This window comes from Misgurnus anguillicaudatus, chromosome 10 (assembly GCF_027580225.2).
Source record: "Misgurnus anguillicaudatus chromosome 10, ASM2758022v2, whole genome shotgun sequence".
NCBI lineage: Eukaryota > Metazoa > Chordata > Actinopteri > Cypriniformes > Cobitidae > Misgurnus > Misgurnus anguillicaudatus.
Genome location: NC_073346.2, coordinates 4,935,808 through 4,952,224, shown reverse-complemented (window position 1 = coordinate 4,952,224; position 16,417 = coordinate 4,935,808). Strand labels below are relative to the sequence as shown.

Genomic DNA, 16,417 nt, shown 5'->3' with positions numbered 1-16,417 from the left:
AACGAAGCGTCGTTTGCTAAAATCACGTGCAGTTATGACGTAATGAAGCCTCGTTTGCTAAAATCACGTGACTTGGCCAGTTTGAAACAAGCTCCGAGCAAATCGATTCGAAACTAGGGTTTTGAAAAGTTTCGAAGCCTCATAAAGCAGTGCTTCGGAAGCGACCATCGTTACTGAACACCTCGCGACAAACCCAACCATAACGAAAGATTTTCTGCAATTGACCAAAGCTACGCAGCTCTGCTGTGAGCAGAGCACCCAAAAATACAATAAACTCACAACGTCCTCCTCCACGGAAATCTTTAGTAAAAGGCGAAAGATTTATACGTAGTTGAAGGAAAACTTGAGTTATGTCCAACAAACCTCGACCCAGTGTGCTCCCTGTGCCACACCATAATGTTCAAAAAGGGTAATTTCTGGTTCAGGATCCACCCAGACCCTTCCACCTCGGAGGAGCAAAAGAGGTAGAAATACCTTCCTGCGCAAAATAAAGACACAGGCACAGGCTACTAACATGTCACAGTGTGATCTTTTGCTGAGAGGTTTTGGGGAATGAAACTCTGTGCACATTACACAGAGGATGCACCGGCACAGGTTATCTCCAATCTCCATCTCATTAATTTCCATAGCCTCTAGGGGAAAAAAAGGAAAAAGAAAGGGCCCCAACAGAAGAACAAGGTCTAAGACCTTCAGCTTAATAGATCATTTTCACTTCAAAAATTCTTTTTGGGGTTATGATAGCTGGTGTTAGGGCAGGGTGTAGTTTATGGTTAATTTATTTCGGGTAAATAGTAAAAAAGCAAGGGGATGGATTGAGGTTCAGAATGGGGTAGGGTTGTCCTTTTAAAGTACCAATCTAAGAGGTTTACTGATTTTGGGGTAAGGAAGGTAGTTGGCTGGGGCAGTAGAAGGGAATGTTTTTAAAAAAGGAGGTAAAGAAACTTTTTAAATTATAAACAAGCAGACAAAATAAACAAAAAGACGGGGGGAATAAACAGGAAGGCTGTCCTCACAAATGGGGAGCGTGTGTTATATGCTGCGTTCTGGATTGAGGATTCGGCTCGACGACTAAGCCTGGGCGTAAGATCCTCGTTAGTATAGTGGACAGTATCTCCGCCTGTCACGCGGAAGACCGGGGTTCGATTCCCCGACGGGGAGATCTCCTTTTCGTTTGACTTCTCAAACAACTTGCACGAGCCACCTTTACGCATCAAAATCGTCTGAAGAAGTGCGCTGCGTTGCTCTCGTTCTCACGATGGGTCAACTGCTTGGAAGGCAGCTATGCTCACCACTATACCACCAACGCAGGCAGAAAGGTGTTGCTCAACAGGACCTTTGAATGTCCTGAACCAACAGTTGTTTTAGAGCTGCACTGAATTGATCACGGATTCAGTCGATTCCCTTCCTCGCCTCGCCGGTGTCTGTAACTGGATAACCACAGAATCCCAAGAGTACTCTTTCGAAGGGGAGGTTGGTCGGCGTGATGCCAGAGTGAGAGAGAGAAGTCCTCGTTAGTATAGTGGACAGTATCTCCGCCTGTCACACGGAAGACCGGGGTTCGATTCCCCGACGGGGAGGTTTGCTTTGTTTCTGGACTGCCGATTGAAATGCTAGAGTTAACGGCACGAGCTGAGCGCTGCTCTTAGTTTGCCGTTTTCGCACCTCTCGCCGTCCCTATGTTGGAGTCACAAGTCGCCTTTGTTTAAAGCCACTGAACACTGGTGATGAAGCCACTGAACACTGGTGATGGGAGAAACGAAACTATTCAAAGCTTCGAATCGATTGAACCAATTGCTTCGGAAATTGATTCAGTTCTTCGAAGCGTTCGAAACACCACACTCGCTGGCGACACCTGCTGGCCAAAATAGTGTTAAAGCAGATCTTTCCAAACATTTTACACTTTGTTTTACAAAATAATAGCAAGATTTGTATTAATACATGTTTAAAACAATTATTTAACCTTATTAAGACATAATTAAAAGTGTATTGTGTGTTTTTCAGTTGTATTTAGGCCAAACAAATCATTAAAACCCTCTCCCCTTTTAATAATGCACATTTTTGTCATTAAATCTGTCTATAAACAAAAAGTAAACAAAATGGTAGTGTTATTAGCCAGAAGGATGCATGTTTTATGAACTTGCGTAATAAAACTGACCCGAGTTTACCTGACCATATAAGACACTGGTCATTTGTGACCAACTCCCCCTAGTGGTGAACCATCGGATTTTCGAAAGGTTTCAAAACAGTTATGACGTAACGAAGCGTCGTTTGCTAAAATCACGTGCAGTTATGACGTAATGAAGCCTCGTTTGCTAAAATCACGTGACTTGGCCAGTTTGAAACAAGCTCCGAGCAAATCGATTCGAAACTAGGGTTTTGAAAAGTTTCGAAGCCTCATAAAGCAGTGCTTCGGAAGCGACCATCGTTACTGAACACCTCGCGACAAACCCGACCATAACGAAAGATTTTCTGCAATTGACCAAAGCTACGCAGCTCTGCTGTGAGCAGAGCACCCAAAAATACAATAAACTCACAACGTCCTCCTCCACGGAAATCTTTAGTAAAAGGCGAAAGATTTATACGTAGTTGAAGGAAAACTTGAGTTATGTCCAACAAACCTCGACCCAGTGTGCTCCCTGTGCCACACCATAATGTTCAAAAAGGGTAATTTCTGGTTCAGGATCCACCCAGACCCTTCCACCTCGGAGGAGCAAAAGAGGTAGAAATACCTTCCTGCGCAAAATAAAGACACAGGCACAGGCTACTAACATGTCACAGTGTGATCTTTTGCTGAGAGGTTTTGGGGAATGAAACTCTGTGCACATTACACAGAGGATGAACCGGCACAGGTTATCTCCAATCTCCATCTCATTAATTTCCATAGCCTCTAGGGGAAAAAAAGGAAAAAGAAAGGGCCCCAACAGAAGAACAAGGTCTAAGACCTTCAGCTTAATAGATCATTTTCACTTCAAAAATTCTTTTTGGGGTTATGATAGCTGGTGTTAGGGCAGGGTGTAGTTTATGGTTAATTTATTTCGGGTAAATAGTAAAAAAGCAAGGGGATGGATTGAGGTTCAGAATGGGGTAGGGTTGTCCTTTTAAAGTACCAATCTAAGAGGTTTACTGATTTTGGGGTAAGGAAGGTAGTTGGCTGGGGCAGTAGAAGGGAATGTTTTTAAAAAAGGAGGTAAAGAAACTTTTTAAATTATAAACAAGCAGACAAAATAAACAAAAAGACGGGGGGAATAAACAGGAAGGCTGTCCTCACAAATGGGGAGCGTGTGTTATATGCTGCGTTCTGGATTGAGGATTCGGCTCGACGACTAAGCCTGGGCGTAAGATCCTCGTTAGTATAGTGGACAGTATCTCCGCCTGTCACGCGGAAGACCGGGGTTCGATTCCCCGACGGGGAGATCTCCTTTTCGTTTGACTTCTCAAACAACTTGCACGAGCCACCTTTACGCATCAAAATCGTCTGAAGAAGTGCGCTGCGTTGCTCTCGTTCTCACGATGGGGTCGAGCAAAAAGCAATGCGTTGGCCGGGAATCGAACCCGGGGCAACTGCTTGGAAGGCAGCTATGCTCACCACTATACCACCAACGCAGGCAGAAAGGTGTTGCTCAACAGGACCTTTGAATGTCCTGAACCAACAGTTGTTTTAGAGCTGCACTGAATTGATCACGGATTCAGTCGATTCCCTTCCTCGCCTCGCCGGTGTCTGTAACTGGATAACCACAGAATCCCAAGAGTACTCTTTCGAAGGGGAGGTTGGTCGGCGTGATGCCAGAGCGAGAGAGAGAAGTCCTCATTAGTATAGTGGACAGTATCTCCGCCTGTCACACGGAAGACCGGGGTTCGATTCCCCGACAGGGAGGTTTGCTTTGTTTCTGGACTGCCGATTGAAATGCAAAACTTAACGGCACGAGCTGAGCGCTGCTCTTAGTTTGCCGTTTTCGCACCTCTCGCCGTCCCTATGTTGGAGTCACAAGTCGCCTTTGTTTAAAGCCACTGAACACTGGTGATGAAGCCACTGAACACTGGTGATGGGAGAAACGAAACTATTCGAAGCTTCGAATCGATTGAACCAATTGCTTCGGAAATTGATTCAGTTCTTCGAAGCGTTCGAAACACCACACTCGCTGGCGACACCTGCTGGCCAAAATAGTGTTAAAGCAGATCTTTCCAAACATTTTACACTTTGTTTTACAAAATAATAGCAAGATTTTTATTAATACATGTTTAAAACAATTATTTAACCTTATTAAGACATAATTAAAAGTGTATTGTGTGTTTTTCAGTTGTATTTAGGCCAAACAAATCATTAAAACCCTCTCCCCTTTTAATAATGCACATTTTTGTCATTAAATCTGTCTATAAACAAAAAGTAAACAAAATGGTAGTGTTATTAGCCAGAAGGATGCATGTTTTATGAACTTGCGTAATAAAACTGACCCGAGTTTACCTGACCATATTAGACACTGGTCATTTGTGACCAACTCCCCCTAGTGGTGAACCATCGGATTTTCGAAAGGTTTCAAAACAGTTATGACGTAACGAAGCGTCGTTTGCTAAAATCACGTGCAGTTATGACGTAATGAAGCCTCGTTTGCTAAAATCACGTGACTTGGCCAGTTTGAAACAAGCTCCGAGCAAATCGATTCGAAACTAGGATTTTGAAAAGTTTCGAAGCCTCATAAAGCAGTGCTTCGGAAGCAACCATCGTTACTGAACACCTCGCGACAAACCCGACCATAACGAAAGATTTTCTGCAATTGACCAAAGCTACGCAGCTCTGCTGTGAGCAGAGCACCCAAAAATACAATAAACTCACAACGTCCTCCTCCACGGAAATCTTTAGTAAAAGGCGAAAGATTTATACGTAGTTGAAGGAAAACTTGAGTTATGTCCAACAAACCTCGACCCAGTGTGCTCCCTGTGCCACACCATAATGTTCAAAAAGGGTAATTTCTGGTTCAGGATCCACCCAGACCCTTCCACCTCGGAGGAGCAAAAGAGGTAGAAATACCTTCCTGCGCAAAATAAAGACACAGGCACAGGCTACTAACATGTCACAGTGTGATCTTTTGCTGAGAGGTTTTGGGGAATGAAACTCTGTGCACATTACACAGAGGATGCACCGGCACAGGTTATCTCCAATCTCCATCTCATTAATTTCCATAGCCTCTAGGGGAAAAAAAGGAAAAAGAAAGGGCCCCAACAGAAGAACAAGGTCTAAGACCTTCAGCTTAATAGATCATTTTCACTTCAAAAATTCTTTTTGGGGTTATGATAGCTGGTGTTAGGGCAGGGTGTAGTTTATGGTTAATTTATTTCGGGTAAATAGTAAAAAAGCAAGGGGATGGATTGAGGTTCAGAATGGGGTAGGGTTGTCCTTTTAAAGTACCAATCTAAGAGGTTTACTGATTTTGGGGTAAGGAAGGTAGTTGGCTGGGGCAGTAGAAGGGAATGTTTTTAAAAAAGGAGGTAAAGAAACTTTTTAAATTATAAACAAGCAGACAAAATAAACAAAAAGACGGGGGGAATAAACAGGAAGGCTGTCCTCACAAATGGGGAGCGTGTGTTATATGCTGCGTTCTGGATTGAGGATTCGGCTCGACGACTAAGCCTGGGCGTAAGATCCTCGTTAGTATAGTGGACAGTATCTCCGCCTGTCACGCGGAAGACCGGAAGAAAGGTGTTGCTCAACAGGACCTTTGAATGTCCTGAACCAACAGTTGTTTTAGAGCTGCACTGAATTGATCACGGATTCAGTCGATTCCCTTCCTCGCCTCGCCGGTGTCTGTAACTGGATAACAACAGAATCCCAAGAGTACTCTTTCGAAGGGGAGGTTGGTCGGCGTGATGCCAGAGCGAGAAGTCCTCGTTAGTATAGTGGACAGTATCTCCGCCTGTCGTGGAAGACCGGGGTTCGATTCCCCGACGGGGAGGTTTGCTTTGTTTCTGGACTGCCGATTGAAATGCAAGAGTTAACGGCACGAGCTGAGCGCTGCTCTTAGTTTGCCGTTTTCGCACCTCTCGCCGTCCCTATGTTGGAGTCACAAGTCGCCTTTGTTTAAAGCCACTGAACACTGGTGATGAAGCCACTGAACACTGGTGATGGGAGAAACGAAACTATTCGAAGCTTCGAATCGATTGAACCAATTGCTTCGGAAATTGATTCAGTTCTTCGAAGCGTTCGAAACACCACACTCGCTGGCGACACCTGCTGGCCAAAATAGTGTTAAAGCAGATCTTTCCAAACATTTTACACTTTGTTTTACAAAATAATAGCAAGATTTGTATTAATACATGTTTAAAACAATTATTTAACCTTATTAAGACATAATTAAAAGTGTATTGTGTGTTTTTCAGTTGTATTTAGGCCAAACAAATCATTAAAACCCTCTCCCCTTTTAATAATGCACATTTTTGTCATTAAATCTGTCTATAAACAAAAAGTAAACAAAATGGTAGTGTTATTAGCCAGAAGGATGCATGTTTTATGAACTTGCGTAATAAAACTGACCCGAGTTTACCTGACCATATTAGACACTGGTCATTTGTGACCAACTCCCCCTAGTGGTGAACCATCGGATTTTCGAAAGGTTTCAAAACAGTTATGACGTAACGAAGCGTCGTTTGCTAAAATCACGTGCAGTTATGACGTAATGAAGCCTCGTTTGCTAAAATCACGTGACTTGGCCAGTTTGAAACAAGCTCCGAGCAAATCGATTCGAAACTAGGGTTTTGAAAAGTTTCGAAGCCTCATAAAGCAGTGCTTCGGAAGCGACCATCGTTACTGAACACCTTGCGACAAACTCGACCATAACGAAAGATTTTCTGCAATTGACCAAAGCTACGCAGCTGTGCTGTGAGCAGAGCACCCAAAAATACAATAAACTCACAACGTCCTCCTCCACGGAAATCTTTAGTAAAAGGCGAAAGATTTATACGTAGTTGAAGGAAAACTTGAGTTATGTCCAACAAACCTCGACCCAGTGTGCTCCCTGTGCCACACCATAATGTTCAAAAAGGGTAATTTCTGGTTCAGGATCCACCCAGACCCTTCCACCTCGGAGGAGCAAAAGAGGTAGAAATACCTTCCTGCGCAAAATAAAGACACAGGCACAGGCTACTAACATGTCACAGTGTGATCTTTTGCTGAGAGGTTTTGGGGAATGAAACTCTGTGCACATTACACAGAGGATGCACCGGCACAGGTTATCTCCAATCTCCATCTCATTAATTTCCATAGCCTCTAGGGGAAAAAAAGGAAAAAGAAAGGGCCCCAACAGAAGAACAAGGTCTAAGACCTTCAGCTTAATAGATCATTTTCACTTCAAAAATTCTTTTTGGGGTTATGATAGCTGGTGTTAGGGCAGGGTGTAGTTTATGGTTAATTTATTTCGGGTAAATAGTAAAAAAGCAAGGGGATGGATTGAGGTTCAGAATGGGGTAGGGTTGTCCTTTTAAAGTACCAATCTAAGAGGTTTACTGATTTTGGGGTAAGGAAGGTAGTTGGCTGGGGCAGTAGAAGGGAATGTTTTTAAAAAAGGAGGTAAAGAAACTTTTTAAATTATAAACAAGCAGACAAAATAAACAAAAAGACGGGGGGAATAAACAGGAAGGCTGTCCTCACAAATGGGGAGCGTGTGTTATATGCTGCGTTCTGGATTGAGGATTCGGCTCGACGACTAAGCCTGGGCGTAAGATCCTCGTTAGTATAGTGGACAGTATCTCCGCCTGTCACGCGGAAGACCGGGGTTCGATTCCCCGACGGGGAGATCTCCTTTTCGTTTGACTTCTCAAACAACTTGCACGAGCCACCTTTACGCATCAAAATCGTCTGAAGAAGTGCGCTGCGTTGCTCTCGTTCTCACGATGGGGTCGAGCAAAAAGCAATGCGTTGGCCGGGAATCGAACCCGGGTCAACTGCTTGGAAGGCAGCTATGCTCACCACTATACCACCAACGCAGGCAGAAAGGTGTTGCTCAACAGGACCTTTGAATGTCCTGAACCAACAGTTGTTTTAGAGCTGCACTGAATTGATCACGGATTCAGTCGATTCCCTTCCTCGCCTCGCCGGTGTCTGTAACTGGATAACCACAGAATCCCAAGAGTACTCTTTCGAAGGGGAGGTTGGTCGGCGTGATGCCAGAGCGAGAGAGAGAAGTCCTCGTTAGTATAGTGGACAGTATCTCCGCCTGTCACACGGAAGACCGGGGTTCGATTCCCCGACGGGGAGGTTTGCTTTGTTTCTGGACTGCCGATTGAAATGCAAAACTTAACGGCACGAGCTGAGCGCTGCTCTTAGTTTGCCGTTTTCGCACCTCTCGCCGTCCCTATGTTGGAGTCACAAGTCGCCTTTGTTTAAAGCCACTGAACACTGGTGATGAAGCCACTGAACACTGGTGATGGGAGAAACGAAACTATTCAAAGCTTCGAATCGATTGAACCAATTGCTTCGGAAATTGATTCAGTTCTTCGAAGCGTTCGAAACACCACACTCGCTGGCGACACCTGCTGGCCAAAATAGTGTTAAAGCAGATCTTTCCAAACATTTTACACTTTGTTTTACAAAATAATAGCAAGATTTTTATTAATACATGTTTAAAACAATTATTTAACCTTATTAAGACATAATTAAAAGTGTATTGTGTGTTTTTCAGTTGTATTTAGGCCAAACAAATCATTAAAACCCTCTCCCCTTTTAATAATGCACATTTTTGTCATTAAATCTGTCTATAAACAAAAAGTAAACAAAATGGTAGTGTTATTAGCCAGAAGGATGCATGTTTTATGAACTTGCGTAATAAAACTGACCCGAGTTTACCTGACCATATTAGACACTGGTCATTTGTGACCAACTCCCCCTAGTGGTGAACCATCGGATTTTCGAAAGGTTTCAAAACAGTTATGACGTAACGAAGCGTCGTTTGCTAAAATCACGTGCAGTTATGACGTAATGAAGCCTCGTTTGCTAAAATCACGTGACTTGGCCAGTTTGAAACAAGCTCCGAGCAAATCGATTCGAAACTAGGGTTTTGAAAAGTTTCGAAGCCTCATAAAGCAGTGCTTCGGAAGCGACCATCGTTACTGAACACCTCGCGACAAACCCGACCATAACGAAAGATTTTCTGCAATTGACCAAAGCTACGCAGCTCTGCTGTGAGCAGAGCACCCAAAAATACAATAAACTCACAACGTCCTCCTCCACGGAAATCTTTAGCAAAAGGCGAAAGATTTATACGTAGTTGAAGGAAAACTTGAGTTATGTCCAACAAACCTCGACCCAGTGTGCTCCCTGTGCCACACCATAATGTTCAAAAAGGGTAATTTCTGGTTCAGGATCCACCCAGACCCTTCCACCTCGGAGGAGCAAAAGAGGTAGAAATACCTTCCTGCGCAAAATAAAGACACAGGCACAGGCTACTAACATGTCACAGTGTGATCTTTTGCTGAGAGGTTTTGGGGAATGAAACTCTGTGCACATTACACAGAGGATGCACCGGCACAGGTTATCTCCAATCTCCATCTCATTAATTTCCATAGCCTCTAGGGGAAAAAAAGGAAAAAGAAAGGGCCCCAACAGAAGAACAAGGTCTAAGACCTTCAGCTTAATAGATCATTTTCACTTCAAAAATTCTTTTTGGGGTTATGATAGCTGGTGTTAGGGCAGGGTGTAGTTTATGGTTAATTTATTTCGGGTAAATAGTAAAAAAGCAAGGGGATGGATTGAGGTTCAGAATGGGGTAGGGTTGTCCTTTTAAAGTACCAATCTAAGAGGTTTACTGATTTTGGGGTAAGGAAGGTAGTTGGCTGGGGCAGTAGAAGGGAATGTTTTTAAAAAAGGAGGTAAAGAAACTTTTTAAATTATAAACAAGCAGACAAAATAAACAAAAAGACGGGGGGAATAAACAGGAAGGCTGTCCTCACAAATGGGGAGCGTGTGTTATATGCTGCGTTCTGGATTGAGGATTCGGCTCGACGACTAAGCCTGGGCGTAAGATCCTCGTTAGTATAGTGGACAGTATCTCCGCCTGTCACGCGGAAGACCGGGGTTCGATTCCCCGACGGGGAGATCTCCTTTTCGTTTGACTTCTCAAACAACTTGCACGAGCCACCTTTACGCATCAAAATCGTCTGAAGAAGTGCGCTGCGTTGCTCTCGTTCTCACGATGGGGTCGAGCAAAAAGCAATGCGTTGGCCGGGAATCGAACCCGGGTCAACTGCTTGGAAGGCAGCTATGCTCACCACTATACCACCAACGCAGGCAGAAAGGTGTTGCTCAACAGGACCTTTGAATGTCCTGAACCAACAGTTGTTTTAGAGCTGCACTGAATTGATCACGGATTCAGTCGATTCCCTTCCTCGCCTCGCCGGTGTCTGTAACTGGATAACCACAGAATCCCAAGAGTACTCTTTCGAAGGGGAGGTTGGTCGGCGTGATGCCAGAGCGAGAGAGAGAAGTCCTCGTTAGTATAGTGGACAGTATCTCCGCCTGTCACACGGAAGACCGGGGTTCGATTCCCCGACGGGGAGGTTTGCTTTGTTTCTGGACTGCCGATTGAAATGCAAAACTTAACGGCACGAGCTGAGCGCTGCTCTTAGTTTGCCGTTTTCGCACCTCTCGCCGTCCCTATGTTGGAGTCACAAGTCGCCTTTGTTTAAAGCCACTGAACACTGGTGATGAAGCCACTGAACACTGGTGATGGGAGAAACGAAACTATTCAAAGCTTCGAATCGATTGAACCAATTGCTTCGGAAATTGATTCAGTTCTTCGAAGCGTTCGAAACACCACACTCGCTGGCGACACCTGCTGGCCAAAATAGTGTTAAAGCAGATCTTTCCAAACATTTTACACTTTGTTTTACAAAATAATAGCAAGATTTTTATTAATACATGTTTAAAACAATTATTTAACCTTATTAAGACATAATTAAAAGTGTATTGTGTGTTTTTCAGTTGTATTTAGGCCAAACAAATCATTAAAACCCTCTCCCCTTTTAATAATGCACATTTTTGTCATTAAATCTGTCTATAAACAAAAAGTAAACAAAATGGTAGTGTTATTAGCCAGAAGGATGCATGTTTTATGAACTTGCGTAATAAAACTGACCCGAGTTTACCTGACCATATTAGACACTGGTCATTTGTGACCAACTCCCCCTAGTGGTGAACCATCGGATTTTCGAAAGGTTTCAAAACAGTTATGACGTAACGAAGCGTCGTTTGCTAAAATCACGTGCAGTTATGACGTAATGAAGCCTCGTTTGCTAAAATCACGTGACTTGGCCAGTTTGAAACAAGCTCCGAGCAAATCGATTCGAAACTAGGGTTTTGAAAAGTTTCGAAGCCTCATAAAGCAGTGCTTCGGAAGCGACCATCGTTACTGAACACCTCGCGACAAACCCGACCATAACGAAAGATTTTCTGCAATTGACCAAAGCTACGCAGCTCTGCTGTGAGCAGAGCACCCAAAAATACAATAAACTCACAACGTCCTCCTCCACGGAAATCTTTAGCAAAAGGCGAAAGATTTATACGTAGTTGAAGGAAAACTTGAGTTATGTCCAACAAACCTCGACCCAGTGTGCTCCCTGTGCCACACCATAATGTTCAAAAAGGGTAATTTCTGGTTCAGGATCCACCCAGACCCTTCCACCTCGGAGGAGCAAAAGAGGTAGAAATACCTTCCTGCGCAAAATAAAGACACAGGCACAGGCTACTAACATGTCACAGTGTGATCTTTTGCTGAGAGGTTTTGGGGAATGAAACTCTGTGCACATTACACAGAGGATGCACCGGCACAGGTTATCTCCAATCTCCATCTCATTAATTTCCATAGCCTCTAGGGGAAAAAAAGGAAAAAGAAAGGGCCCCAACAGAAGAACAAGGTCTAAGACCTTCAGCTTAATAGATCATTTTCACTTCAAAAATTCTTTTTGGGGTTATGATAGCTGGTGTTAGGGCAGGGTGTAGTTTATGGTTAATTTATTTCGGGTAAATAGTAAAAAAGCAAGGGGATGGATTGAGGTTCAGAATGGGGTAGGGTTGTCCTTTTAAAGTACCAATCTAAGAGGTTTACTGATTTTGGGGTAAGGAAGGTAGTTGGCTGGGGCAGTAGAAGGGAATGTTTTTAAAAAAGGAGGTAAAGAAACTTTTTAAATTATAAACAAGCAGACAAAATAAACAAAAAGACGGGGGGAATAAACAGGAAGGCTGTCCTCACAAATGGGGAGCGTGTGTTATATGCTGCGTTCTGGATTGAGGATTCGGCTCGACGACTAAGCCTGGGCGTAAGATCCTCGTTAGTATAGTGGACAGTATCTCCGCCTGTCACGCGGAAGACCGGGGTTCGATTCCCCGACGGGGAGATCTCCTTTTCGTTTGACTTCTCAAACAACTTGCACGAGCCACCTTTACGCATCAAAATCGTCTGAAGAAGTGCGCTGCGTTGCTCTCGTTCTCACGATGGGGTCGAGCAAAAAGCAATGCGTTGGCCGGGAATCGAACCCGGGTCAACTGCTTGGAAGGCAGCTATGCTCACCACTATACCACCAACGCAGGCAGAAAGGTGTTGCTCAACAGGACCTTTGAATGTCCTGAACCAACAGTTGTTTTAGAGCTGCACTGAATTGATCACGGATTCAGTCGATTCCCTTCCTCGCCTCGCCGGTGTCTGTAACTGGATAACCACAGAATCCCAAGAGTACTCTTTCGAAGGGGAGGTTGGTCGGCGTGATGCCAGAGCGAGAGAGAGAAGTCCTCGTTAGTATAGTGGACAGTATCTCCGCCTGTCACACGGAAGACCGGGGTTCGATTCCCCGACGGGGAGGTTTGCTTTGTTTCTGGACTGCCGATTGAAATGCAAAACTTAACGGCACGAGCTGAGCGCTGCTCTTAGTTTGCCGTTTTCGCACCTCTCGCCGTCCCTATGTTGGAGTCACAAGTCGCCTTTGTTTAAAGCCACTGAACACTGGTGATGAAGCCACTGAACACTGGTGATGGGAGAAACGAAACTATTCAAAGCTTCGAATCGATTGAACCAATTGCTTCGGAAATTGATTCAGTTCTTCGAAGCGTTCGAAACACCACACTCGCTGGCGACACCTGCTGGCCAAAATAGTGTTAAAGCAGATCTTTCCAAACATTTTACACTTTGTTTTACAAAATAATAGCAAGATTTTTATTAATACATGTTTAAAACAATTATTTAACCTTATTAAGACATAATTAAAAGTGTATTGTGTGTTTTTCAGTTGTATTTAGGCCAAACAAATCATTAAAACCCTCTCCCCTTTTAATAATGCACATTTTTGTCATTAAATCTGTCTATAAACAAAAAGTAAACAAAATGGTAGTGTTATTAGCCAGAAGGATGCATGTTTTATGAACTTGCGTAATAAAACTGACCCGAGTTTACCTGACCATATTAGACACTGGTCATTTGTGACCAACTCCCCCTAGTGGTGAACCATCGGATTTTCGAAAGGTTTCAAAACAGTTATGACGTAACGAAGCGTCGTTTGCTAAAATCACGTGCAGTTATGACGTAATGAAGCCTCGTTTGCTAAAATCACGTGACTTGGCCAGTTTGAAACAAGCTCCGAGCAAATCGATTCGAAACTAGGGTTTTGAAAAGTTTCGAAGCCTCATAAAGCAGTGCTTCGGAAGCGACCATCGTTACTGAACACCTCGCGACAAACCCGACCATAACGAAAGATTTTCTGCAATTGACCAAAGCTACGCAGCTCTGCTGTGAGCAGAGCACCCAAAAATACAATAAACTCACAACGTCCTCCTCCACGGAAATCTTTAGTAAAAGGCGAAAGATTTATACGTAGTTGAAGGAAAACTTGAGTTATGTCCAACAAACCTCGACCCAGTGTGCTCCCTGTGCCACACCATAATGTTCAAAAAGGGTAATTTCTGGTTCAGGATCCACCCAGACCCTTCCACCTCGGAGGAGCAAAAGAGGTAGAAATACCTTCCTGCGCAAAATAAAGACACAGGCACAGGCTACTAACATGTCACAGTGTGATCTTTTGCTGAGAGGTTTTGGGGAATGAAACTCTGTGCACATTACACAGAGGATGCACCGGCACAGGTTATCTCCAATCTCCATCTCATTAATTTCCATAGCCTCTAGGGGAAAAAAAGGAAAAAGAAAGGGCCCCAACAGAAGAACAAGGTCTAAGACCTTCAGCTTAATAGATCATTTTCACTTCAAAAATTCTTTTTGGGGTTATGATAGCTGGTGTTAGGGCAGGGTGTAGTTTATGGTTAATTTATTTCGGGTAAATAGTAAAAAAGCAAGGGGATGGATTGAGGTTCAGAATGGGGTAGGGTTGTCCTTTTAAAGTACCAATCTAAGAGGTTTACTGATTTTGGGGTAAGGAAGGTAGTTGGCTGGGGCAGTAGAAGGGAATGTTTTTAAAAAAGGAGGTAAAGAAACTTTTTAAATTATAAACAAGCAGACAAAATAAACAAAAAGACGGGGGGAATAAACAGGAAGGCTGTCCTCACAAATGGGGAGCGTGTGTTATATGCTGCGTTCTGGATTGAGGATTCGGCTCGACGACTAAGCCTGGGCGTAAGATCCTCGTTAGTATAGTGGACAGTATCTCCGCCTGTCACGCGGAAGACCGGGGTTCGATTCCCCGACGGGGAGATCTCCTTTTCGTTTGACTTCTCAAACAACTTGCACGAGCCACCTTTACGCATCAAAATCGTCTGAAGAAGTGCGCTGCGTTGCTCTCGTTCTCACGATGGGGTCGAGCAAAAAGCAATGCGTTGGCCGGGAATCGAACCCGGGTCAACTGCTTGGAAGGCAGCTATGCTCACCACTATACCACCAACGCAGGCAGAAAGGTGTTGCTCAACAGGACCTTTGAATGTCCTGAACCAACAGTTGTTTTAGAGCTGCACTGAATTGATCACGGATTCAGTCGATTCCCTTCCTCGCCTCGCCGGTGTCTGTAACTGGATAACCACAGAATCCCAAGAGTACTCTTTCGAAGGGGAGGTTGGTCGGCGTGATGCCAGAGCGAGAGAGAGAAGTCCTCGTTAGTATAGTGGACAGTATCTACGCCTGTCACACGGAAGACCGGGGTTCGATTCCCCGACGGGGAGGTTTGCTTTGTTTCTGGACTGCCGATTGAAATGCAAAACTTAACGGCACGAGCTGAGCGCTGCTCTTAGTTTGCCGTTTTCGCACCTCTCGCCGTCCCTATGTTGGAGTCACAAGTCGCCTTTGTTTAAAGCCACTGAACACTGGTGATGAAGCCACTGAACACTGGTGATGGGAGAAACGAAACTATTCAAAGCTTCGAATCGATTGAACCAATTGCTTCGGAAATTGATTCAGTTCTTCGAAGCGTTCGAAACACCACACTCGCTGGCGACACCTGCTGGCCAAAATAGTGTTAAAGCAGATCTTTCCAAACATTTTACACTTTGTTTTACAAAATAATAGCAAGATTTTTATTAATACATGTTTAAAACAATTATTTAACCTTATTAAGACATAATTAAAAGTGTATTGTGTGTTTTTCAGTTGTATTTAGGCCAAACAAATCATTAAAACCCTCTCCCCTTTTAATAATGCACATTTTTGTCATTAAATCTGTCTATAAACAAAAAGTAAACAAAATGGTAGTGTTATTAGCCAGAAGGATGCATGTTTTATGAACTTGCGTAATAAAACTGACCCGAGTTTACCTGACCATATTAGACACTGGTCATTTGTGACCAACTCCCCCTAGTGGTGAACCATCGGATTTTCGAAAGGTTTCAAAACAGTTATGACGTAACGAAGCGTCGTTTGCTAAAATCACGTGCAGTTATGACGTAATGAAGCCTCGTTTGCTAAAATCACGTGACTTGGCCAGTTTGAAACAAGCTCCGAGCAAATCGATTCGAAACTAGGGTTTTGAAAAGTTTCGAAGCCTCATAAAGCAGTGCTTCGGAAGCGACCATCGTTACTGAACACCTCGCGACAAACCCGACCATAACGAAAGATTTTCTGCAATTGACCAAAGCTACGCAGCTCTGCTGTGAGCAGAGCACCCAAAAATACAATAAACTCACAACGTCCTCCTCCACGGAAATCTTTAGCAAAAGGCGAAAGATTTATACGTAGTTGAAGGAAAACTTGAGTTATGTCCAACAAACCTCGACCCAGTGTGCTCCCTGTGCCACACCATAATGTTCAAAAAGGGTAATTTCTGGTTCAGGATCCACCCAGACCCTTCCACCTCGGAGGAGCAAAAGAGGTAGAAATACCTTCCTGCGCAAAATAAAGACACAGGCACAGGCTACTAACATGTCACAGTGTGATCTTTTGCTGAGAGGTTTTGGGGAATGAAACTCTGTGCACATTACACAGAGGATGCACCGGCACAGGTTATCTCC

General features: G+C 43.9%; 19 non-coding genes across 19 annotated transcripts; 6 read left to right on the top strand and 13 right to left on the bottom strand.

Annotated features, from left to right (window-relative positions):
* Positions 1-236: 236 nt before the first annotated feature.
* LOC141367478 (U5 spliceosomal RNA) lies at positions 237-351 on the bottom strand. Its single transcript, XR_012371829.1, has one exon. It is a non-coding gene; the product is annotated as a U5 spliceosomal RNA (small nuclear RNA).
* A 735-nt stretch (positions 352-1,086) lies between these two features.
* On the top strand, positions 1,087-1,158 carry trnad-guc (transfer RNA aspartic acid (anticodon GUC)). Its single transcript has one exon. It is a non-coding gene; the product is annotated as a tRNA-Asp (tRNA).
* Positions 1,159-2,491: 1,333 nt separating this feature from the next.
* Positions 2,492-2,606, bottom strand: LOC141367477 (U5 spliceosomal RNA). Its single transcript, XR_012371828.1, has one exon. It is a non-coding gene; the product is annotated as a U5 spliceosomal RNA (small nuclear RNA).
* A 735-nt stretch (positions 2,607-3,341) lies between these two features.
* On the top strand, positions 3,342-3,413 carry trnad-guc (transfer RNA aspartic acid (anticodon GUC)). The gene has a single exon. It is a non-coding gene; the product is annotated as a tRNA-Asp (tRNA).
* A 118-nt stretch (positions 3,414-3,531) lies between these two features.
* Positions 3,532-3,603, bottom strand: trnag-ucc (transfer RNA glycine (anticodon UCC)). The gene has a single exon. It is a non-coding gene; the product is annotated as a tRNA-Gly (tRNA).
* Positions 3,604-4,788: 1,185 nt separating this feature from the next.
* Positions 4,789-4,903, bottom strand: LOC141367476 (U5 spliceosomal RNA). Its single transcript, XR_012371827.1, has one exon. It is a non-coding gene; the product is annotated as a U5 spliceosomal RNA (small nuclear RNA).
* A 1,959-nt stretch (positions 4,904-6,862) lies between these two features.
* LOC141367549 (U5 spliceosomal RNA) lies at positions 6,863-6,977 on the bottom strand. Its single transcript, XR_012371901.1, has one exon. It is a non-coding gene; the product is annotated as a U5 spliceosomal RNA (small nuclear RNA).
* Positions 6,978-7,712: 735 nt separating this feature from the next.
* Positions 7,713-7,784, top strand: trnad-guc (transfer RNA aspartic acid (anticodon GUC)). Its single transcript has one exon. It is a non-coding gene; the product is annotated as a tRNA-Asp (tRNA).
* A 118-nt stretch (positions 7,785-7,902) lies between these two features.
* On the bottom strand, positions 7,903-7,974 carry trnag-ucc (transfer RNA glycine (anticodon UCC)). Its single transcript has one exon. It is a non-coding gene; the product is annotated as a tRNA-Gly (tRNA).
* A 1,185-nt stretch (positions 7,975-9,159) lies between these two features.
* Positions 9,160-9,274, bottom strand: LOC141367554 (U5 spliceosomal RNA). Its single transcript, XR_012371906.1, has one exon. It is a non-coding gene; the product is annotated as a U5 spliceosomal RNA (small nuclear RNA).
* Positions 9,275-10,009: 735 nt separating this feature from the next.
* trnad-guc (transfer RNA aspartic acid (anticodon GUC)) lies at positions 10,010-10,081 on the top strand. The gene has a single exon. It is a non-coding gene; the product is annotated as a tRNA-Asp (tRNA).
* A 118-nt stretch (positions 10,082-10,199) lies between these two features.
* trnag-ucc (transfer RNA glycine (anticodon UCC)) lies at positions 10,200-10,271 on the bottom strand. Its single transcript has one exon. It is a non-coding gene; the product is annotated as a tRNA-Gly (tRNA).
* A 1,185-nt stretch (positions 10,272-11,456) lies between these two features.
* Positions 11,457-11,571, bottom strand: LOC141367552 (U5 spliceosomal RNA). Its single transcript, XR_012371904.1, has one exon. It is a non-coding gene; the product is annotated as a U5 spliceosomal RNA (small nuclear RNA).
* A 735-nt stretch (positions 11,572-12,306) lies between these two features.
* Positions 12,307-12,378, top strand: trnad-guc (transfer RNA aspartic acid (anticodon GUC)). The gene has a single exon. It is a non-coding gene; the product is annotated as a tRNA-Asp (tRNA).
* A 118-nt stretch (positions 12,379-12,496) lies between these two features.
* On the bottom strand, positions 12,497-12,568 carry trnag-ucc (transfer RNA glycine (anticodon UCC)). Its single transcript has one exon. It is a non-coding gene; the product is annotated as a tRNA-Gly (tRNA).
* A 1,185-nt stretch (positions 12,569-13,753) lies between these two features.
* LOC141367475 (U5 spliceosomal RNA) lies at positions 13,754-13,868 on the bottom strand. The gene has a single exon (XR_012371826.1). It is a non-coding gene; the product is annotated as a U5 spliceosomal RNA (small nuclear RNA).
* A 735-nt stretch (positions 13,869-14,603) lies between these two features.
* trnad-guc (transfer RNA aspartic acid (anticodon GUC)) lies at positions 14,604-14,675 on the top strand. The gene has a single exon. It is a non-coding gene; the product is annotated as a tRNA-Asp (tRNA).
* A 118-nt stretch (positions 14,676-14,793) lies between these two features.
* Positions 14,794-14,865, bottom strand: trnag-ucc (transfer RNA glycine (anticodon UCC)). The gene has a single exon. It is a non-coding gene; the product is annotated as a tRNA-Gly (tRNA).
* A 1,185-nt stretch (positions 14,866-16,050) lies between these two features.
* Positions 16,051-16,165, bottom strand: LOC141367551 (U5 spliceosomal RNA). Its single transcript, XR_012371903.1, has one exon. It is a non-coding gene; the product is annotated as a U5 spliceosomal RNA (small nuclear RNA).
* Positions 16,166-16,417: the final 252 nt, after the last annotated feature.